Raw genomic sequence first — 24765 nt, 5'->3', positions numbered from 1 at the left:
ATTGGCTCGTTACTCTATCTTACTGCAAGTAGACCAGATATTATGTATGCTACATGTTTATGTGCAAGGTTCCAAGCGGATCCTAGAGATATTCATCTCGTTGCTGTTAAACGAATCTTAAGATATCTTAAGGGAACACCAAATCTAGGTATTTGGTACCCTAAAGAATCTGGTTTTAACCTTGTCGGATATACAGATTCAGATTATGCAGGAAGTGTTGTTGATAGGAAAAGCACCTCAGGAAGTTGTCAATTCCTAGGAAGCAAGCTAGTCTCATGGTACAGCAAGAAACAGCAAACAGTTTCCAACTCAACGACCGAGGCTGAATATATTGCTGCTGGAAGCTGCTGTGCTCAGATCTTGTGGATTAGGAACCAACTACGAGATTATGGCTCTGTATTGAACAAGATTCCTATTTTATGTGACAACACAAGTGCAATAGCCATCACCAACAACCCTGTGCAGCACTCGAGGACAAAGCACATTGACATCAGGTATCATTTTATTAGAGAGCACGTCATGAATGGTACTGTTGAACTATTTTTTGTTCCAACAGAAGAACAAATAGCAGATATTTTCACTAAACCACTTGACGAATCCACATTTACCAGATTAGTTGGTAAATTGGGCATGTTGAATAGTTTTAGTGATTAATTTAGTTAATATCTGAGATCTGTTCTTGGATGAATTTACAAATGAATTTTTCATAAATGAAAAATTCATTTGCAAATTTATGTTATCATTTTATCATATTTCTTGCTTAATTCTATGTAATTTATAGTATCTTATCTGTTTTATTTTCCCTTCTTGTTAATTTAAAATATCTCAGAATATTTTATTTTCTCTAAAAATATTTTTCTATGAATTTTATTTGCTAAAATTCAACAGAAATCTATTTTTGGAAGAAAAATAATTAATTCTGAAATATTGTCTTTGATTCTGTAAAAATTATAAGTCTGTATTTCAGTTTTACTATTTTGTAAATATTTTCTAATATTTTTACTAAGTTATATAAGTCTTTTTAAATTTATAAATGTGTGTGTTTCTGTGTTTAAAGCTGATATGACAATCGGCAAGACAATTGAAATTGTCTTGCTGAAAGTCATTTCAGTTTAAATTTTGTTTATTATGTTATTCAGTATAGTTTTATACTGGCAAGACAATCGGTATGACTATCAATTGTCTTGCCAGTTATAAACCATATATATAATTATTTTCCTTTTAGTATTATACTGGTATGACAATCGGTATGACTATCAGATTGTCATACCAGTTATAATTTTAGTATTTATTCTATTGTTTTTCTTTCTCCTTCTTTTGCCTGCTATGACAATCGGTATGACAATCCCGGATTGTCATACCAGCTGTAATATAAAGGCGTCTGTTTGTTCTTTTTTAAACCATTTCAACAGTTCAATTCTTTTCACAAAAAATTCGAACAGTTTTTCTTCTTAATTTTCTCTCTTCTCTCTCTTCAAACCAAAACCTTCGAACTGCTCTTTCCTTGCTCGAGTTTTTACTCAGCAAACTAATTCATCACTTTGTGGTATATACATACAAGTATATACATACAAAGGTGCTGTTGAATTTTTGTTAAATCTATATTTTATTTCGATTTGTGTTTGTTGATTTTGAGCATTTTTATTTCTTATTTTAATTTCTGATTTATGTCGTTTGGTCTTTCAAAACTGTGTTTGTGAGTTAGGAATTTTAACAAGATACATTTCTGTCTAAATTTTTCGATTATAATTAATTTAATTCGAATTATTAAATAAATTTAATTAATTCGAATTTTCTTAATATTATTCTTAAAATTTTGAAAGCGTGTGTCTTATTATTATTTTAAATGGCTCTCAATTTCCAAATTATCGCGCATAATCAGGTTGGTTATTTTAATCCGGAAAAATGTGATGTTGAAAAATTTAAGCCATGGATTAGATTTTTAGATGACCATTCGATTGTTAGCTCTGCTATTAAATCAAATGTGATTTTAAACGTCGATCTACTTAGACTGATTTGCACAACCTCTACTGTGGCCGATGATTCAAAATCTTTTTCATTCACCGTGGCAAACACATAGTATGTAGTTGATGAAACAGTCGTCAATCGTGCGCTAAATTTTCCACTTGACAATTTCTGTAATTTACCCTCTGAAAATGATATCACAAATTTTTTCAATGCTATTCACTATCAGGGGGTGATCAATTTAACCAAACTTTCTAAATCAAATTTGGTGTCTGAATGGGATATTTTCTTCGATACACTTTCCAAAGTGTTTGCCAACTGCACAAAATCCAATTTTCATAACATCACTTCCACTCTGCAGTATATTGGTCTTGCGGTTGTTTTCAATCAAAGGATCAATTTTGGCAAACTACTTTTTCCCATTCTCTTGAGACGTCTAACTTCTGCTTTACGTGATCATTCTACAAATCGTAGGGTATCATGTTACTATGCTCGTTTTCTCAAGCTTATAGCAGATCATCTACTCACACCTGAACACAAAGCCCTTTTTGCTAACTCTGCAGTAACCGAACCCCCTCCAGTTAGCAAAAAGATTTACACTCGCCAAGACACAACCTTCAAATTCATGCAAGTTCCAGTACTTGTATCTGCTTTCATGGCCACTTATATTCCTTTACCTATTTTCAATCTTCCCGGCCATGAACAGCAACCTCAACCTCCAGTGGTACAAGCCACCCAGGCTCTTCCATTACAGGTAGTAATTCCTCACTCTCACTCCCTTCCTACTTCTGTTGAAAGACCCCCAGTGGTTGATAGGGCTGACCATGAAGTTGTAGAACCACAGCTTCAATCCCAGGTCATAGAGCCAAACACAGAGTCACATTCTATCTCAACCTCTCCCCCACTGTCTAAAATGTTACCCAGAAGATTACTAGGAAGTAGTACATTGTTAAATATGAGTGAACCCTCAGCTCTGCCTCCTCCTAAGAAAAGAAGAACATATTCTGAGGCATCTGAAAGCCCATCCTTGTCCTCCCAACAGGACATGGACTTTGAAATGGCCAATGAACAGTTTCTAGAGGCATTCTCTCAACAGGATGCATCTATTGAAATTCGCCATAGGGCCATGGCATCTTGTACTGAGTCAAGCACAATTCCATTACTCACAATGGAACCATACACTTCCCCAGATCATACTCAGGACACACAGCGAGGAGTGCACGTAGAGTCGGTTACAGTGCCTGCCATAGTTACGGCAGAAGAGCAGTCACATGCTTCAGAGGGAAAATCTGACTCTCCGCCACCCTTAATAGAGTCATTTTCTCCCCTCCCAGATCAAACACCTCTGGCTCCCTTATGGGATTCTCCACTCGCAGATTTATCTGGAGAAAGTGGAGGGCAACTCGGTCAATCTATCCCTGAAGCAATTCAGACATCTATTCCAAAAGATTTGATAGGTTTGACTGAGGATCGGGACTCGCGAATTCCCATTGCACCACCACTGACCTCTCTTGAAGAGGCTAGGGTGATTTTTAATGCAGGTACAGAAGAACAGCAACATGAAGACTCCTCACGAGCAATTATATTGAGAGAAACACATGCACGTGAGATGAGTGAACCAAACACGAGTGAAATTCAGGTGAGAGCACACACAGACACTGATACTGTAAACCTGTTAGCTCAGATTGATGCCCTAAAAGAAGAACTTGCTAAAAGCCAAGCTGAAGCTCAAGCATTCAAAGCACAAGTGGTTGAACGGTCTTCTTCTTCCACCTCTGTCAACAATCAGCTTGCAATCATAAGAAATGACATCTCAGATCTAAAGACCACTGTAATACCAAAGCTCAATTCTATTCAGGACACTCCAACTTTATCAGCTGATGACATATCCAACTTCTGCTCTCTACATACAAGAATGACTTCTCTTGAAGACCTCGTTGAGATGAATCATTCACTGGACTCCTCAAGATTTCTAAAGATAGAGACGGGCATGGAACATCTCAATGAAGGGATGAAGCACCTATATTACATGATCAAGAATTCTCATTGCCCTAATGAAGAACAAAGAGCTTATTTTGAAGGACCGTCTGGTGGAGGATCGGGCTCTGGAGGTGATGGAGGTTCCAAAGGAAGGTCAGTAGAGGATCCCTCAACTAAGGGGGAGAAGAAAGGGAGTAGTGCCAAAGGGAAGGAAAAAGATACCTCTGCTGGAAACAAAGGAAAGGCTGATGATGTCTACTACAGTGGAGAACAGGATGACTTTGATATTTTTGACATTCCCACTGAACCAGTTCAGGAAGATAAAGATGGGTTATTTGAAGCTGAAGAGGAAAGTGATTTTGAAGATTGGGAAGAGGAAGATACAGTGGATCCTATGTTTGAGAAAGAATTTCAGAAGGAGCAGTCAGAGATGAAAAGAAAAGAAGCTGAACTCAAGAAGGTCTCTCAGATCATTGACAGGAGGAAAGACATACAAAGAACAGAAACTCTTCAAAAGCAACGTCTTCATGACATTAAGGCTCAAGAAAGGAGAAGAGATGTCAGACTAAAGATTGGTGAAAAATGGGATGAAGCTAGGAGAGTACTCGATATGCCTCAGCTGAGCACTAACAATGATAGGCAGTTCTTACATCTTCTTGACAAGCTGGAAATCTCAAATCCTAACAGTGACATGTACATGAATGCTATCAAGACTGAAGTCTCAAGGATCACAGCTGCTTTTGATAGATCCCTAAATGAGATGAGCATTTTTGTATATTGTCAGAGTGAAGGATCATTCAAGGTGTCACTTCATCTATTTGAGAATCGTTCTTTGTCAGAGATTTGGGTTCTTTTAAACAAAGTCAAAAGAAGCTCAGAATTGAATGAAGTTCTTCGAGAAAGGCTTAAAGAGTTTGCCAGCAGGGCTAGTCCTCAAGTGGTCAACAATCCTCATTAGGTGAGATTCTTTAAGTCTGATTGTCTTCAAATCTGTCAGCTAGATGTACAATCTCTTAAAGACTACTCAGCTAAGCATCTAGTCTGGATGGAACATCATTTGAGAACTGCTGGATATTCATCCATGTTGAAGACTCAAGCTGCTGACTTGATTCAAGCTTATTGTGAAAAGAATGTTAAAAGGTACACTCAACTCAAGAATAAGCTGAAGTCAGTTGGAGTTCAACCAGTCAGACCAGCAAGCTTCACTTCAGAAAATGATCGTGTCTTTGACAAGGAATTGCTTCAAGATTTAGAAGAAGGTGAAGTCAGAAGAGAAGACAACTGAAGTCAATTAGCTCAAAACTCAATGTAATATGATTAGAGCTTTATGAATCAAGATAGTCTAATGTAGTTATATGTTCAGGCTAGAGGAACATCTATCTTGTATTCACTTGTAAATTTCATTTGGAATCTGGAAAATGTTAAATATAATCCAGAACTTTTCTGCTATTTACTTTACATTACTGTTTATATCTTTTTCTTATTTGTTAGTTGAGTTATCCTCTAGGTATTTGTTGTTATTGTCTAACAAGCAAATAGGGGGAGATTGAAAGGCATATGTCATAGCCTACTCGTTTATTCGAGTATTTAACTCAACTCAAATAAGAATGTAATAAGTAAATAGTGGATTAATCATCAGAGAGATCTCACAATGTAACATCTGTCAAAGAATAAAAAAAACATTGTTCATCTGCAGACTTGAAGATTCACTGGAAGAAGTTCAAGAATTTGATCATGCCTCAGTGATATAAATCAAGATCGTGGATTTAATCAAGTGACAGAGATCTCGTCAAGGTATCATTTATTACAAGGATTCAATCAGAATATCAAAGTCAAGACATGAAGAAACATCACCAAAGTTAGTCACTCATGAACCAGACAGTACATTGAGTGTCAGCATTGAAGTGGCGGAATTGATTCATAAGTCTCAGTGACTTTCAGAAGATTGTCAGAAGAATGGATGCTGCTCAGGGTTAGTATTAATTCTCTATTAATTAATTAAGTCATATAATTTAATTAAGAAAATAAATTATATCTGCAAGGATTAATTTATTGATTAATTGAATTAAATTGATTAATTAATTTAGAATTAATATTAAGGATTTACAGAATTTTAATTGGTTAAAATCTGTTTTAATTCTAAAAAGACAACTAATTGTACTAGTATGACAATCGGTATGACAATTGATAGTCATACCGAAAGTCATGCTAATTCAGTTGACTGTCTTGATGGAATTATTATTTAGATTAAAATCACTTATTAATTCAGTAAGACAATTTCATTTGTACTACTATGACAATCGGTATGACAATTGATTGTCATACCGAAAGTCTTGCTAGTTCATTTTAATTGTCTTGCTAGCTCTAAAGATTGTCACACCGAAAGTCTTATTGGACAAAGGATTGTCATACCAGTTCATTAATCTCGGCTGTGTTGATTAAAAGAAGCAGAAGCATCCAATTCATAAACACTTACAAAAAAAGCAATCAAACAGAACATACTCAAGAACAAAAAGAAAAAGGAGCAGAAAAATATTACATCTCTTCTGCAACTTCAAGATCAATTTCTAGATTGTAAAGTTAAATCCAATCAACTAGAAATACTTATCTTGTTCTTGTGTATCAATCTAGCGGATTAAAATCCCTAGAACTTAATCTCAAATCGCATTTAGCATTTGATCTTTTAATTACAAAAATAGAAAAAGTTCATGTCGAATTTATTCTAGATTTGTAATAATTGATTTGAGATTAATCCCTTGTAACCGATACCGTAGTTGTAACACCTTTCAAGTTTAATAAAAGTTTTATTTAACTTGAATTTTGTTTCACAATTGTTATTCCGCATTTTATTTGACTAAACGGTATTGTTTGCATTCAACCCCCCCTTCTACAAACAAATTGGGACCTAACAATATGCCTCCCATGCCTATGAATGCTATATCTACACAGAATATGAATGCACAGTTTGCTAATATGCCATTTGCACCTAATCCTTATTATGCTGCATTTAGTATGCCACAAATGCCATTTAGCATGCCTTACTGGAATAACATGTTCACTAATAACATGACATTCCCTGTTGATTATAATATGCATAATAATTCTGTTGCAATGAATGGTTTCAGAGGCCCAACTCACATGACTAAGGATGATTCTGATATCTCCAAGTCAAATGAGATAAAGCCTAGGAAACAGAAAAAGAAAGCTAACAAGGCAGGACCCAATGAAACTTGGGTACCAAAATCAACTTGATTTGATTTTGATGTGTACAGGGAAACAGAAAGAATCTTTGGACTTGGATAGTGGTTGTTCAAGACACATGACTGGTGATTCTACCCTGCTCACAGAGTTTAAGGAGAGAGCTGGCCCAAGTATTACTTTTGGAGTTGACAACAAAGGTTATACTGTGGGATATGGCTTGATTTCAAAGGACAATGTCATCATTGAGGAGGTTGCCTTAGTGGATGGTCTCAAACACAACTTGTTGAGTATCAGCCAACTCTGTGATAAAGGAAACTCAGTAACCTTCAACTCAGAAGCCTGTGTTGTAACTAACAAAAGAAGCAACAAAGTGGTTCTCACTGGTGTGAGAAAGGGAAATGTGTACCTAGCTGATTTCAACTCATCCAATGCAGAATCGGTTACTTGTCTCCTCAGTAAAGCAAGTCAGGATGAAAGTTGGCTATGGCACAAGAAGCTATCCCATCTAAACTTCAAGACCATGAATGAGCTAGTAAAGAAAGAACTGGTTAGAGGGATTCGTCTAGTGGAGTTTTCTAAGGATGGACTGTATGATGCCTACCAAAAGGGGAAGCGGATTAAAGCATCATTCAGGAAGAAACTTGATTCAATAATTGAAGAACCTTTACAACTGCTACACATGGATTTTTTTGGACCAGTCAATGTGTTGTCCATATCAAGGAAAAGATTTTGCCTAGTAATTATAGATGATTTCTCAAAGTTCTCTTGGACATATTTCCTAAAGTCTAAAGATGAGGCTAGTGAAATCATCATCAATCACATAAGGCAAGTCAATAATCATCCTGATTTCAAAGTTAGAAGAATCAGGAGTGACAATGGAACTGAGTTCAAGAATTCTGTCATGAGAGCATTTTGTGAGGAAAATGGGATTCTGCATGAGTTTTCAGCAGCAAGAACTCCACAACAGAATGTAGTAGTGGAAAGGAAGAACATATCACTTATTGAAGCTGCAAGGACAATGCTTGAAGAATCTAACTTGCCAACATATTTCTGGGCTGAAGCTGTAAATACTGCATGCTACACTCAGAATATTTCCCTGGTTAATCAAGAAAGATGCATGACTCCCTATCAATTATTCAAGAACAAGAAACCAACTCTAAATGTTCTTCATGTCTTTGGCTACAAATGTTATATTCTGAGAAATCAAACTGATCAAAATGGAAAGTTTGATGCTAAAGAAGATGAAGGAATTTTTGTTGGATATGCTATTGGTAAAGCATATAGAGTCTACAATCTAAGAACCAACATTGTTATGGAATCAATACATGTTGTGTTTGATGATAAAAAGATTGAAGGACTGAAAGATGGAGATTACCATGAGAGCCTCAAATTTGACAATGTGGAGATGGTTAGTGATGATGAAAGTGATCAAGAAACAATATCAAAGGATAATGCAGAAAAATCTACCACCAATGAAGCACAAAATTCAACATCTGTCGAATTACAAAATGCTTCATCCGTCGGGAGGCAATCTGCGTTATCCATCGGGAGACAACCAGCTTCATCCGTCGGTACTCAAAATTCACCATCCGTCGGGTTATCAAGAGAAGCTGGAAATCAAGATAGATCACCTATAGAAAGTTCCCCTTTCTCAAATCAAAGATCCACAAACTCAAGGGGAGTTTCTAACAATCAAAACTCAATCACATATCAAGACAACAATGAGGCCTCTTCATCTAGAGCTAATATACCTCAACAAAGAAAATGGACAAAAGATCACCCCTTTGAGCTCATAATTGGTGATGTATCTTCTAGAGTTCAAATAAGGAGAGCAACTCAAGAAGAATATCTATACAACAGCTTTCTTTCCAAGAAAGAACCAAAGAAGGTAGAAGAAGCTTTGTTGGATCCTGATTGGATTTTAGCTATGCAGGAGGAGCTAAACCAATTTGAAAGGAATAATGTATGGAAGCTGGTGCCCAAGCCTAAAGGAAAGAATCCAATAGATTCCAAGTGGGTATTCAGAAACAAGATGGATGAAAATGGCATAGTAGTCAGGAACAAAGCTAGATTGGTTGCTAAGGGCTATTGTCAACAAGAAGGAATAGATTTTGATGAAACATTTGCTTTTGTTGCAAGACTTGAAGCCATCAGAATTTTCTTAGCCTATGCAGCCCATGCCAATTTCAAGGTCTATCAAATAGATGTCAAAAGTGCCTTTCTGAATGGAGATTTGGAGGAGGAAGTCTATGTTAGTCAGGCCCCTGGTTTTGAAGATCCAAATTTTCCAGATCATGTCTACTATCTTTTGAAAGCACTTTATGGACTAAAGCAAGAACCTAGAGCCTGGTATGACACTTTATCAAAGTTTCTTTTGGAAAATCATTTCACAAGAGGTACTGTAGATAAAACTTTATTCTTTAGAATTGTTAATGGCTCTAGTATACTTGTTCAAATTTATGTAGATGACATTATTTTTGGCTCTACAGATGAGAAACTTTGCAAAAAGTTTGCCAAATTGATGCAAAGTAAGTATGAAACGAGTATGATGGGAGAACTAACTTACTTTCTTGGTTTACAAGTTAAGCAAGTTAGTGATGGAATATTCATTAGTCAAACTAAATATATTTTTGATCTTTTAAAGAAATTTGATCTAATGGATTGCACATCTGCAAAAACTCCCATGGCCACTGCAACTAAACTTGAGTTAAACACTACTGAAAAGCCTGTAGATATTTCAAGCTATAGGAGCATGGTTGGCTCACTTTTGTACTTAACAGCTAGTAGGCCAGATATAATGTTTGCTACTTGTTTATGTGCTAGATTTCAGGCTGATCCTAGAGAATCTCACTTAGTAGCTATTAAGAGAATTTTTCAGATATCTCAAGGGAACACCAAAACTTGGCATTTGGTACCCTAGAGATTCTGGTTTTAATCTAACTGGTTATTCAGATGCATATTATGCAGGTTGTATAATTGATAGAAAAAGTACAACAGGAACTTGTCAATTTCTCTTGTGTCCTGGTTCAGTAAAAAGCAAAATTCAGTTTCTACTTCTACAACTGAAGCTGAATATATTGCTGTTGGCAGTTGCTGTGGACATATTTTATGGATGAAAAATCAATTGCTAGGCTATGTTTTGCAAGTTCAAAGGATTCTTATTTTCTCTGATAACACAAGTGTAATTGCCATCACTGAAAATCCAGTATAACATTCAAGGACAAAGCACATAGATATCAAGTACCACTTCATAAGGGAACATGTAATGAATGGTACCGTGGAACTTCATTTTGTTCCAAGTAAGAAGCAACTTGCAGATATCTTTACCAAGCCACTGGATGAATCCACCTTTTCAAGGTTGGTAAGTGAGTTAGGTATGCTTAATTATTCTTAAATCTATATGAGTTAATTTGCAAGTTGAAATGCAGCCAGAAATTTAATTGATTTTTCATTCTTGGATGAAATTTTGGCTAAGTCAAAATTTACATCTCGACGGATGATCTTTATCCATCGAGTTTGATCATCCGTCGGAATACTACTTGCTAATAAAAATCAATTACTTTTCTGGAATATTTTATGACACGATGGATAACAGTTTATCCTCATCCATCGAATTGTCTTGATCTTAGCCGTTAATTTCCAGAACATTATCCATCGAGTATACTTACAGTTTGTAAGCATAACACGACGGATATTGGGTGGAATTTTTACAGTTTATTTTTAAAACGGCTATTTTAGGCAATTTCTATTGGTTACTTTATTTTACTTTATTATTTTTAACAGTTATTTTTGAGATAGTATAAAAGCTTATTTCATTTCAATCGCTTTTCTTTTTTCATTCTCAATTCAACTGCTCCAATTTCATTCTCTCTCAAAGCACTTACTCTCTTTCTTTTCAAGCTCTTATTCTCTAACAATGGCACCTTTTGTAAAGATTATGTCTCAAACTGGGTTCATTTATGAGAAGAACAATTTCACTGCACTGGTGAACAAGGGTATTCAGCAATCTGGTGACTATTACAAGATGATGGACTTTGTGAAGAATTGCAAGCTCAGCTATGCCATGCTGGAATCACCCACAATCTTTTGTGAAGTTGTTGAAGAGATGTGGACCACTGCTACATACAACTCAACATATAAGACAATCACACTCACCATTAAAGGTAAAGAGTTCTGTATCAATAGTGATGTTATAAAAGCATGTTTCAAGATTCCTGATAACACTGTGACCTCACCACACGCTGACACTGATATAATCAATATGCTTAATTCCATGAACTATGCTATTTCTACTTCTAAGTTAAGTGACATTAGGAGAATGGGTCTTAGGAAAGAATGGAGTTTTATGTGTGATGTTGTGACAAAGGTCTTTTTAGGAAAAGTCAGTAATTTTGATTCAGTCAATATATCCATGCTTAACATGCTCTACATGCTAGTTACAGATAAATTCTATAATTTCAGTGACCTTGTCTTGTTTGAGGTAGGCTTTAAATTAGGAGAGTTAAATAAAAGAGGTAAAAATGTGTATTATGCTAGATTCTTTATGATGTTAGCTAACCACCTCTGTGAAGAGATTGTGCTTGAGAACCCAAACAACAAGTTAGATTGTTGGGTTCAAGAGAGAAGGCTCATTACAGATTTGAACAGGGCCAATCATCACAAGGATGTGCCATTGTTCTAATTTCCTATAATGCAAGCACCTCAGGTAAGTGAGGTAAGTTCATCTATCCCTACCACTATTCCAACCTCACTAATTTCTTTGAGTTCTAGTGTGGCTATGGCAACTGTGTCAATGACCAAACAGTTGCCTACCCAAGCTACCAAAACTGCAAAAATTTTCAAACCCAAATCAAAAAAAAAGGCCCCTCTAGTATCTCTCAAAAGATGCCAGTTTAAAAAATCCACTAAATCCAAATAGGGGAGTGTAAAGGAGGGAAAGATAGGTGAGGGAAGGGGTGAACATAAAAGAAACCTTAAGGATAAGGATGGAGAGTTGAGTGGATCCCAGCGTAGCCACACTGTAGTTTCCTAACAAACTGCAGTGCTTAAAAAGGATAAAAGCTTATTTCTAGCTGCATCCTCCCAAAAGAATGTTGTTATTGAACAAAGCTCTCAACCAAGAGCACAGGCCAATAGGGTTAGGGACACATGCAAGTTCACCCCAAACTTGTGCCAGAAAGAAGAAATCTAAAACCCTTGGGATGCACAGGGTACACACACTGTGCAAACTGGTGCTAAAAACACAATCACTACACCTTCACAAATTCAGTTTGATGTGGCTCCAACAAATATGGAGTCACAGCCAAAATCTCTAGTCATAGAAGCACCTCAAACACCAGACTCACAAACAAATTCTCTGGATGTGGATATGATAAACACATCAATTCCTGATTCCCCTTCTTTAACTCTGTTGAGGAAGCTAAAATCTAGTGCAAGTGAGCATCATCTTTTAGATGATTTGTTGGCTCACTTGCCAATTCTTTCAGGAACTGTTGTATCATCTGTGCCCAAAATATCTTCAATCAGCACAGAGTCAACTATAGTTTCTTTTTCCAGTTCATTCATTTCTACTCTCTCGATGGATATTGCTCATTTGTCAAGTAGTGATTGTATCCCGACGGATAAGCTTAACAGCAGTTATCCGTCGGATAGCAAAACCACTCACTCAATGGATATCACTCATCCGTCGAGTATATCTGCACAACTTCAAACTTCATTTATTTCAAGTGCAGAAGAGTTAGTGGTTGTATAGTCACTCTTAGGATTGAGAGGGAAGAGTGTTTTGAGTGAGAGTCTGGGTTGCTCCCAAGAAAAAAGGAGAGGAAATGAGTGAAACTATGCAATCCATTTCTTCAGGATTGGTAAAAGAGAGTGAGTGGAGTCCCACCTTAGATGGTGAAGGTGAGGGTGTGAGGGTGGGAAGCCAGGGTGAGACCCTGATGCAACAAAAGAGAGAAAGTGAGGGAAATGCAGGTACTGGAGCTATAAGGATGGATGTCATTTCTAGTGGGTTAATGAATGTCCAGGATGCAGACAGGGAGGGACTATCTCAGCAACCTAAAGCTATTATAGATTCCATCTCCCTTGATGCTGAGGCATTTACTCACCCTGTTCCAGCTTATCAACTTCTATCTGAACAGGGCAATGACAATACAGAAAGGATGATCAATCTGGTGCATACCACCCAGTCTATGCTAAGAGCTAAGGATGCCATCACAACTTTGCCCTCTACAGCTGGTGATGGGGATTATAAGACTGGTGGTTCAGCTGATTTCTTTGGTAATGGAAGTGGAGATAGTGAAGATGAAGCAATGGACATAGGGGAGAAGTAGTTTCAAGTTCAAGATCAAGTATGCCATCATGGGCATTTTCAAAGCACTGTGATGAGCACTACTTCAAGACAACCCTGATCCAGCTAATCAATCAAACAAATAATGGTCTTCAAACCACTACAAATGCCAGCACCAAGAAGCTCCTTCAGGCACATCTAGCCTTACTGCAACTTCAACAAATTCAAAGCTTCCAACATGCTAGGAATGTAAACACCATCAAGGGTGATATTGATGAGATAAAGAAGGCCATTTCAGACAAGATGGATTCTAAGATTCCAGAAGCCACAATGCTTGATATCAGAAGGCAATTAAGGAAAAATTCTTATCTTGTAACCAAGATAGATGCCTTGGATACAAGATTGTCAGCCATGGAAGCATCTTTAACAGCCATCCATCTTCATCAAACCCAACAGACAGATTTACTTCAAAAATTGGTGGCTGCTCAAACCCCCTCCTCTAATCAACTTGATGATAACAAAAAGAGGGAGAAAGGATCAAGTGAGGGGGAGAAGCCTCAAATTCATATCAGTAAAGTAATTGTGTCTTCAATTACTATCTCAAAGTCACCAGTTACAAACAGTATAGATCTGATAAATGCAGCAGCAGCCAATTTTAGAGCAGCTGAAAAGAAGCAGTTGAGTCCACTCAACTAGGAGAAGATTGATGAGGATATACATAAGAAGTTTGAACTAGTCAAGGAGCCAGTAAAGTCAGCCATCCATCATTCTCAAGTCAAGCAAATTTCTGTGAATGAGATGAGCAGGAACTATCTTGAAAGAGGACAGTCATCCTGTATCAAATCTCCAAATGCTGAATTAATTCTGAAACCAAGGGTGAATTATCCAAAATCATCATTGAAGAACCCTTTGGATATTGTGTATGAGCACCTAAGCCTGATGAAAAGAATCTTCTGTCAAGGTCAATTACTTTCTACAAAGATCCAGCTGATTCAGCTTTGAAAAAGAGAATTGCTAAAGTTTTCAGGAATGGGAAAGAAATTTGTGTGGTGGCTGGACATGCTCAATTTGCTCAAGCAAAGAGAGAAGAAAAGGCTAGATTGAAACAGGAAAAGAAGCAAGCTGTTCTAGATGCCAAAAAGGCTAAACAAAAGAAAGAGGAAATTGCTATCTTGGCCAAGTTACATGCTGTAAATTCATCACAACAAACTTCTGCTCACCCATCTAAAATCATTGAATCTCAAGATCCAAAGAAGCAAGTTGAACAATAGAAGAAAGCTCCAAGAATCAAGGAATTGGCTAAAAGAACCAAAAGGAAACTGGACATTGTTGATAAGGAATTGGAGAATCAGTTTCCCAAGAAATCCACTACAACTACAACTCAAGCATTAAAGCCCTCTGTGGTATTTGAAGATATCAAGGTGGTGGATCCCTACAGGGACATTCATGGTGAACCTATTGTGCCTAAGGATGAGCCAATAGAATGGGAGAATTTACCAATTCTTGACTTCAATTTGCCAATCCTTAGCAAGCCAAAAAGGACAAAGTCAAGAGCAGTCAAGAAAGTGAAGTTGTCACCTCTCAAATCCAAATCTCTAGTTAAAGCTCAATCTAATGCCAATAAGGGAGATTACCTGTACTTATGTAACATCAAGGAGTTTACTGATTTAAACCTCTATCTGGATGAACTAGATGAAGTAAGAGGAATTGATGCATACAGAAACCTACCTGAAAGGTTAGTGTTCAAGTACAAGGGAGGAAGGGAGATTTAGTGGCCACTTCACAGGATCCTTCAAGAAAGCCAAGCTGTACTGATTAAGGTTTATTCATCCTTCAAAAAGAACTTTGGATTCAATGTTACTGCAAGAAGATTGGTACTGAAGAAGATTGAAGAACTTAGGACTGTTAGAGCTAAAGATGCACTCCCAAAGACTCTAATTATCCCCTACATAGGGAGAAGAGTGCATCTAAGGCCCTACTAGCTGATGGAGTTCATGGATGACAAAGGAGTGAGAAGATTTTTCAGATTAGAAGACCAATTGAGCATCTCTAGCAATGAGACTCTCTTGGAAATGCAAGAAAAGTTAGATCTCTCAGAATCTGATGAACTGGAATTCCACAGGCAGCTCCAAAATCAGATTGAAGAAAAGAACAGAAAGGTGGTAAACAGATCCAGACCTTTAAGTGAGATAAAGACAGTCATAATTACTTGTTTAGTGGGAACAGTTTTTTTTTAAAAACTGCATGTGCATAGTAATCATTACTTATTTCCCGTGCCCATTAACTATTGTCTTAATCACTGCATGGCTGACATCTGTAAAAACTGTTCAACTTCGTAATAACTGCTGTCAAGTGGAGTTTATAAGTAAAAGAGATAAAAGATTTTAAAATCTTTTACTTACATTTCTTTCTATCCTCTCTCTCTTTTCTCTTATTCTCTCTATATTTTCTAACGGTTTTCTATACATGCATTTTATCAAACACCTTTCAGGCACTCTTATTTCTCACTTTTTTTTTAATAGCACCTAAGGATTTAATCGTCAATGGAGCTAAGTTTGTACCAAACAACTACACTGCCATTCTCACTAAGAGATAAGCTCCTTCGGAACTTCATTTTATTCAGGATTTCTTATCTCATAGTGAAATTGGGTTCGTTTTGACGCAGCCAGCAACTTTTTCTGGAACTCAAGTTCTGACGTTTGGGCGAACTGGTTTGTATGATGATGGTGGTAAAGCTGGGTCACCAAGCATTGTGTTTACAACAATGGAGCAAATGATGGTTGAGTACGTTGTTACTCCATCGACAGTTCGAAAAGTGTTACATCTACCTGAAAACTGCGAGTTTAGTTCTGCTGTTGAAGAGCCCCTGCTACAGCAAATGATGGCTAATCTCGGGTCTGAAAAGAGTTTGGCTAAGATGGGTCAACTCAAATGCCCACATATTCGAAGGGAATGGAGCTTCTTCTTCGATTGCATCATGAAGACATTTGCCAACAAGTTCTCAAATTTTGATTGTATTCATATTCTGACATAACAAATTGGGTATGCACTCCTAAACCAGTCTCATTTTGATTATACAAAGTGTTGTGTATATATTGTGTAATTGATGATTTCATGAAAAAACACCTTGGTAGATTTTACTTAGTGAAAATATGTAGCACTCAACGAATAAGGTTTATAGTCCTGACGGATGACTCAATATAGTCCTGCCGGATTGTGACTTATTTTCCATCGAGTGAGTAGCTTATGTAACAATAAGTCTGTAACACATTTCTACATAGACATTGTTTAGAATCTGTAGTAGTACTTAAGTCATGTTGACTTTAGTTAGATATGCAGAATAGGTTGATTAATTGTACATAGATGATGTCTTGTAATTCTGTATAAGTGAAATGAAGTCAAGTGCCTGATTGTTACCCGAAGGATAAACAACAATGAATTTGACGGATGATCAACAACCCGACGGATGATCAATAACTCGACGGATGATCATGAAACCGACAGACAAAGAATTCAAATATCTGGTGACAGTGACAACACAGTCACATGCGTCGAGTATATGCAAATGAGATGTGGTAGCCTATTTAACTGGGTTTTCGAGAACAAAGAAGCATTGCCATTTCCATGCTATTATGAAGATATTCAAAGATGCTGGAATAGAGTAATGAAGTAGCATTGTATTAGACTCGATAGTTTTTGTTTTATTATCCTGTCTTATTACTTTATAACCTTGGTGATATATAAACCAAGAAGCAGAAAATAGAATCGTATCTGAGAAAAATTAGAGAGACATTTGTAAGCAGAATTCTTAGCATTTCTCTGTATTCTTAGCTGTTCAATATTTGTAAGCAGCTGTGAGCTCTTTGCACACAGAGTTCTCTCGATATATATTATATATCTCTGGTGGAATCATTCAAATCCACCAAAAAGTTTTAAAGACTCTTGTTTTTAATTACTCGTGTTTTGATTCATATAAGTAACTATTCCGCATTGTGCTAATCAATTCACACTTATATATATATTTGAGTTAGAACATTTTTATTTCAAGAAAAAGTTTCAAGAATTCCATTCAACCCCCCTTCTGTAATTCTTGTCATATTGTTAAGGGACTAACACAAAGACTGTGTTATGTTTTATAGGAGATAGGATGAAAGAGGACAGGAATGTGGTTTACTTTTCTAGGTTCTGTCAGTTAATTTATAGTTACTGTACATCAGATGAACCACAACTAGCAAGTGAATACATAGAACCGTTTAGATTAGCTAAGAGGGCTTTTACTGATCTCTTAACTACTGTCAACAAGAAGGAAGTTCTGAGACCCCTTAGAATTCCTTTATCAGTAAAGCAAGCTCTGGTAAATGCTGATTCTGATACCTATTCATTGTTATATCCTGATGTCCAACCCACCAACACACAACAGCCATCAGAACCTACCACTACCCAAACACAGCAACCACAGCCATCAGCACATACCAATCAACCATCAGCACCTACAGTGAAGCCTTCTTCTTCTAGAGCAAAGAGGACTAAGACAGTACCTCAAGCACAACAGAAAAGAAGGAAGATGATTTTAAGAGATGATTCTGATGATGAGGCACGTGTTCAACCATCAGAACCTGTTGCTGAAGCAGCTGAGGAAGTCTCTTCTCAGGAAATAAAGGAAACTGGGAGTTCCAGGCCCCTCAAAAGGCTTAGAAAGATAAATTCTGATGACAAAGCTCCCAAAGTCTCTCCACCATCAAAGAGACTAAAGAAGCAAAGAGCAAGGAGGGTTGTAGAAGAGTCTATCTCTGAAGGAGTGGAAGCAGAAGCTGAGGAAGGGGGTCAGGAATCTCTGATCCCAAAAGAACCAGTTGTGATTGAATCTCTTCCCAGTGCTGAACCAGAACTTACTGAAGCTCCACAATCTCCAATTCAAGAGCCAGAGACTGCTACATCACCAATGCCTACACTTCCTGTGTCTCCTATTCACTCTCTAGTACATGCTGACAACCCAGGCATAAGTGTTGAAATTGATATCAACAACTTGGTTGTGCCTATGGTCTTGTATCTGGAAGCTCCACCTACTCCACAAGTTCCTCACCAAACTCCACCAACAACGCCACTTCTTGATGCTGATGATCATGCAAATAAATCTTCTATTGCTTCACATACAATCATTCTATCCAAAGATGCTGATGCTGAAGACTCTGCAAGTTCTGTTGAAGCAAATGCTGAAAATACTGGTGAAGCTGCTATAAATATAAATGCTGATACAGCTGCTCCTTCAGGACATGCACCTCCACAAACAGTTGGTAAGGCTGAATTAATCAAAAAATTTATTAGAAAGGATGCACCAGTACCTTAGGAGGAAACTTCAAGAGGAGAGGAGTGGACCAAGAAGTGGAATGACTCAGAATTCACACCAAATTCCTACATTCTTTCTGAGCACATTTCAAAGGCTGATGAGTTACTAACAAGTGCTGATTTCAAAACTCAACTCCGAGTTACATCACTTAGTACAAGGAACCTTCAAGGTCACCATTCACATACTCAAGCCAAAGTTGACAAGCTTCAAGACTCAATTACTCAACAGGATATGACCTTTTTACTGTATAAGAAAAGATTTTTCAAGCCTGCCTTTAACAGAGTTGAGGCTATTGAGAAAGCTCAGGAGAAACAACAAGCTCAAATTGCTGAAGTACTAAAGAATCAAGCTTCTCAACAAGTTCAACTAAATGAAATCCAATCTTCAGTGGAACTACTTCTCTCTCTCCTACTACCTGATGATGCCAAAAAGGGGGAGAAGGTGGTTAAGTCCAAATGCTCTACTGATTTAGCACTTAAGAAAAAGGATGATGGAAATGATGACCCGGGAAACTCTGAAAAGGGTAGAGGTCATGGTCAAGGAAAAGACTCTTCATCTAGGAAAACAAGAACTTTTACACAGAGATCAAGCTTTGATGCTGATAAAAGAATAAGTTTTGATAAACAAGTTGTGACTAAGCCTGATGTTCTGATACAAGGTGAAAGTCAAGAATCATAGAAGTTTATGCAAACACTGAAGCTCAAGGGGAAGGAAACAATAGTCTACTATCAAGACCCCATGATACAGAAGCTGGATGAAGAAATTTCAAAAAGACTATTTCTCAAAGACAATCCAGGAATGGACTTTGAAAGTCTGAAGGAAGAAGAAGCCGGAATTAAAGCAGAAAATGTAAAATCCAAGTCTAAAGCTTATATTACTGAAAAGAAACCTCCAAAGCCTAAGGGCATTGTGATTAAAGAGAAGACAAACTCTGAGGCAACCAAATCCACATCCAAAGCTAAATCACAAGTGGAGGTAGATCCCAGGTTCAAGGGCAAAGCTAAAGTTGATAATTCTGTAAAAATCTATCTGCCAATCATGGATGAACAAGTAAATGCTAATGAAGATACTAGTCTGATTTTGAAGAAGAACAAGAATATTCAAACAACCTCTGACAGAGCTCATGTTGTTCAAGATCAGGACTTAGTAAATTCTGATATTACAATGAAGCAAGCAACCTCTGACAGGGCTCAAGTTGTCTTGATATCAGAAGATAAAGAAGAATTAACCTCTGACATTGCTCATGTTAAACCATCAACAATTCTGCTACCTGGGTTCACTAAAGCTCAACAATCTACTCAACCTTTGAAGACTACATTAAGTGGTTTTGAAGCAAGAGTTATTCTAGGAAAGGAAGCTTAAGACAAATCAGGATTGGTTAGTTTTGATGAAAGAAGAATACACAACACTACCAATGATCCAACTTCCTTAAGTGCACCAGGAGTAGGAACAACTCCTGAAAGATTGAATCAATTGGAGTCTGTACAAATGGTCTACCACTCTGTGCTAAAAGAAGATACCATGCTATACTTCATGACAGATGGGAGGGTATTCCAGATAAGAAAGGATGCTATTCATTTGAAGTATTTGAAGAATTATAACATGTGTTATTTCTACTTCAAGTGAAGAACAAATCAACATATGGTGCTGCCAGATACATAAGGTCTGATATTGAAAGATAGAAGAATTATACTCTGTAAAGTCTGACAGGCCATACTATCCTAAGTACAGAGCTCACAATGGAGAACTAGTTGAAATGAAGCCTAATACTGCCAAAATCACTACATTTTTGGGTATTAAGGGACTGGAGTTCAATTTGGAGTCTGAAAAAGCCTATCTAATCAGACTAGATTAGGATATAAGAAGGTGTAAAATCAATGATCTCAGATCTGCTATTTTCCAAACTGGTGAAGAAACTGTAGAGCTTAAGGAAGCAAAAAGGAGGATGCAGAATGAACTTGAATATGCTGAGAGGAGTTTGTTGAAGAACTATCTCAGAACAACTCCTGATATTCAAGAGATCACACACTGAAGCCAAGTCAAGGACTACAACTGCTAAATTTTGAAAGATATACAGGCTAAAGCTGATATCAGACTTTAAGGATGGTAAAAGCTACAAGGACTGTAAGTTGTAGTTATCTAGTCAAATTCTCATATGCATTAGTACTTAATGTTTTTGACATCGTCAAATATCTATTGAACTTGTATATTATGCTAATTTACAAGTTGGGGGAGATTGTTAGATATATTTGTGATATCTTGTCTAATGATGATTTGTGTTTAGTTTTTCAGATCTTGACTAACAAGATAAATCAGGACTTAACTGGAAATTAGTACTTATACTGAAGTCAGAACTTAAGATATCAGAAGATATTCATCAGAAGATAATATCAGGACTTAAGAAGACTTTCAAATAAGGAAGGCGGCTGATTGAAAGGAAAGAAGATCAAGACTAAAACAAGAAGAGATATGCATGGAGAAGAATTCTATGAAGAATAGAAGACTTGGAGGAAAAGATAACTAATTGATATATTTTAGGATACAAAATCATATTCGATATTAATTAGAGATTATCTTGTAACTGTGGTATATAAACACATACATAGGGTTTACACTATAAGTGTTATCATTATCGAGAATATTATTCACTGTAACCCTAGCAGCTCTTAGTGATATTGTTCATCACTGAGAGAGAACAGTTCCATTGCAACACTGTTTTATTAATAAGATTATTCTCTATTACATACTTGTGTTCTTAATTTGATATGATTGTATTATACACTGTATTCAACCCCCTTCTACAGTGTGTGTGACCTAACATTATGCTATCACTGTCAGTTTTGTTTCAGAACACCCATTTTGTACCAACAACTGATCTGTTCTTTGGTCTTGGCACTAGGGTCCAGACTTTATTTCTTTCAAATTCATTTAACTCTTCCTGCATTGCTTGCACCTAATCAGCATCTTGAAGAGCTTCTTCCACTTTCTTTGGTTCAGTCTGAGATAGAAAGGAATGATAGAGACATTCATTTGAAGTTGTAGTTCTAGTTCTGATACCTGCTTCAGGATCTCCAATGATTAAATCAGGTGTGTGTGCTTTAGTCCACTTCATTGCAGATGGAAGTTGATCCCTAGAACTGGATCCTCCCCCATGATCCATGCTATCTCCATCAGCATTTTCTGATGCTCCCCCTGTAGTTATGCTCTCTGAGACTTTAGAATTTGAGTTTGATTTTTCAGGATTTGAAGAATCAGAGCTTCCAGAATTATCAGAATTTGGCTCATCAGAACTAGACGAATCAGAACTTGAAGAGCCAGTGACAGGTTCTGATGCTTCCTGAGAGTCTTGAGGTGTGGTAGGTTCTTAAGCTTGCTCCCCCTGGACATGTGCATTTTCCTTTGGAGTTGTTACCACGGATTCAATGACATCAGAACTTAATCCATCAGAACATACAGGATCAGGATTTAAGTCATCAGAATTTACAGAATCAGAATTTAAATCTTCATTATCAAATCTCAGCTGATCATGATCATCGAAATCTTCAAGTCCAGTAATCTTCTAATCATCAAAAGAGACATTGATAGATTCCATGACAACTCTTGTTCTTAAATTATAGACTCTGAAGGCTTTTGTGGAAAGTGGATATCCAACAAAAATTCCTTCATCAGCTTTTAGATCAAATTTTGACAGCTGTTTAGGATGAGTCTTAAGAACAAAACACTTGCAACCAAATACATGAAAGTATTTCAGATTTGGCTTCTTTTTCTTCACCATCTCATATGGTGTTTTTCCATGCTTGTTTATAAGTGTAGCATTCCGTGTAAAACAAGCAGTATGCACATCTTCAGCGCAAAAATAGGTTGGTATCTTTGCTTCATCAAGCATTGTTCATGCAGCTTCAATGAGAGTCCTGTTCTTTCTTTCTATAACTCCATTTTGCTGTGGAGTTCCAGGTGTAGAAAATTCTTGTTTGATTCCTTGATCTTTGCAGAACTCTTCCATGATTGAATTCTTGAACTCAGTGCCATTATCACTCCTTATTATTTTAACAGAATCTTTGATCAATTTATCCAGCTGTCTGACATGATCAATTAGAGTAGATGCAGTTTCAGTCTTCTTGTGCAAGAAGTACACCCAAGTGTACCTTGTGAACTCATCCACTATAACCATAACATATTTCTTCTTTGCAATAGACATGACATTGACTGGACCAAATAGATCAACATGCAGTAGGGGATAAGGCTCAAGAATTGATGACTCAGTTTTGCTCTTGAAAGAATATTTTCTTTGTTTTGCCTTCTGACATGAATCACAAAGGCCATCAGGAGCAAACACTATTTTTGGCAGTCCTCTCACAAGATCTTTCTTTACAAGTTCATTTATATTGTTGAAATTTAAATGAGAGAGTTTCTTGTGCCAATTCCAGCTTTCTTCAATTGATGCTCTACTCAATAGACAGATTGTAGAACCATCAGTACTTGTTGAAAGTCTGGCTTCATAAATGTTACCATGCCTGTAACCTTTCAGAACCACTTTTCCTGTAAAATTACTTATAACTTCACAGTGTTCTTCAAAGAAATCCAAATGATAACCTCTGTCACAGATTTGACTTATACTCAACAGATTGTGTTTAAGTCCTGAGACAAGAGCTACTGTTTCAATGATGACATTCCCAAGATTGATTTTTCCATATCCCAGAGTTTTTCCAATGTTGCCATCTCCATAAGAAACTCCTGGGCCAGCTTTCTCCACAAAATCTGATAGCAGGGCTTTATTTCCAGTCATATATCCTGAACATCCATTATCCATGACTAGGATGTTCTTCTTGTTGCTCTGCAATCACAAAGACCACTAATGGTTAGTTTTAAGGACCCAGACTTGCTTGGATCCTTTAGCCTTTTTAATTTTTTTACCATTACTTCGGATTTAACATCAGAGTTTATACTAACATTTTTCTTATCAGTATTAACAGTATCAGACTTTGCATCATACTTTACACTAGAAGGAATTAAAGCAACTTTCTTCAAAGAAGGTTTTATCTGATAATAATCATAGTACAAACTATGATATTCCTTACAAGTATAAATGGAATGCCATATACTACCACAATGAAAACAAGGATTTTGTGGTTTAAACCTAACAGATTGACTCTTAACTCCTGACTTAGAAGGTAAGGAGTTTATATTCTTATTCTTCCTACAAAAAGAAGTCAGATGGTTAAAGTTTCCACAGTTATAGCATTTCTTTCTAGGAGCATTAGGAACAGGCATATAATTGTTGCTTTTATTCACACCTTCCTTTCCATTCCTATTTTTCCTAGCTACCTTTACCTTGTTTACACTGGTAATCTCTTTCAGCTTATGTTTAATCTGCTTCTTTGTCATTAAGCCTATGTTAACTTCAGTTGGTTTATCATGTTCTAATTTGTCAGAAGTTGACTCTGCTATCACTTCTGTCTCAATATCTTTCATCTTTTTAGAATCAGACTTTACAGTTTTAGCTACAAATTTAACAGGATTTACCTTTGGCTTAGTAGTCTGTTTGACAATAATTGGCTTAACTTGTTCAGTTCCTTTTTCACTTTTCTCATATCCATAACCTAAGCCCTCTTTCCAGTTTCCACTACTTAGTATATCCTGAGTTGCTCTTCCAGTGTTAGTCCAAGTCCTGATAATCTCTCTCTCCTTTTCTAACTCAGTTTTTAGAGATTTATTCATTTTTAGCACTTCATCTATAACATAAAAGGCATTATCTCTTTATTTCTGAGTTTGATGGAACATGACGAACTCTTTTTCTAAATAATCATTCCTCTTTTTAAAAGCAAGATTTTCAGAAGTTAATCTCTCACATGTTAAAGTTTGATCTTTGTAACTAATGAATATGTTTTTTAAGATATAATCTCAACTCAGTAATATCATCAGTATGAAAGGCATAAGTTGTTTGAGGTACCTTTAATTCAGCAGCATCAGAACTGCTACCAGC

The sequence above is a fragment of the Apium graveolens genome, chromosome 10, assembly GCF_009905375.1.
Source record: "Apium graveolens cultivar Ventura chromosome 10, ASM990537v1, whole genome shotgun sequence".
Lineage (NCBI taxonomy): Eukaryota > Viridiplantae > Streptophyta > Magnoliopsida > Apiales > Apiaceae > Apium > Apium graveolens.
Note: the sequence above shows the minus strand (reverse complement) of the source record.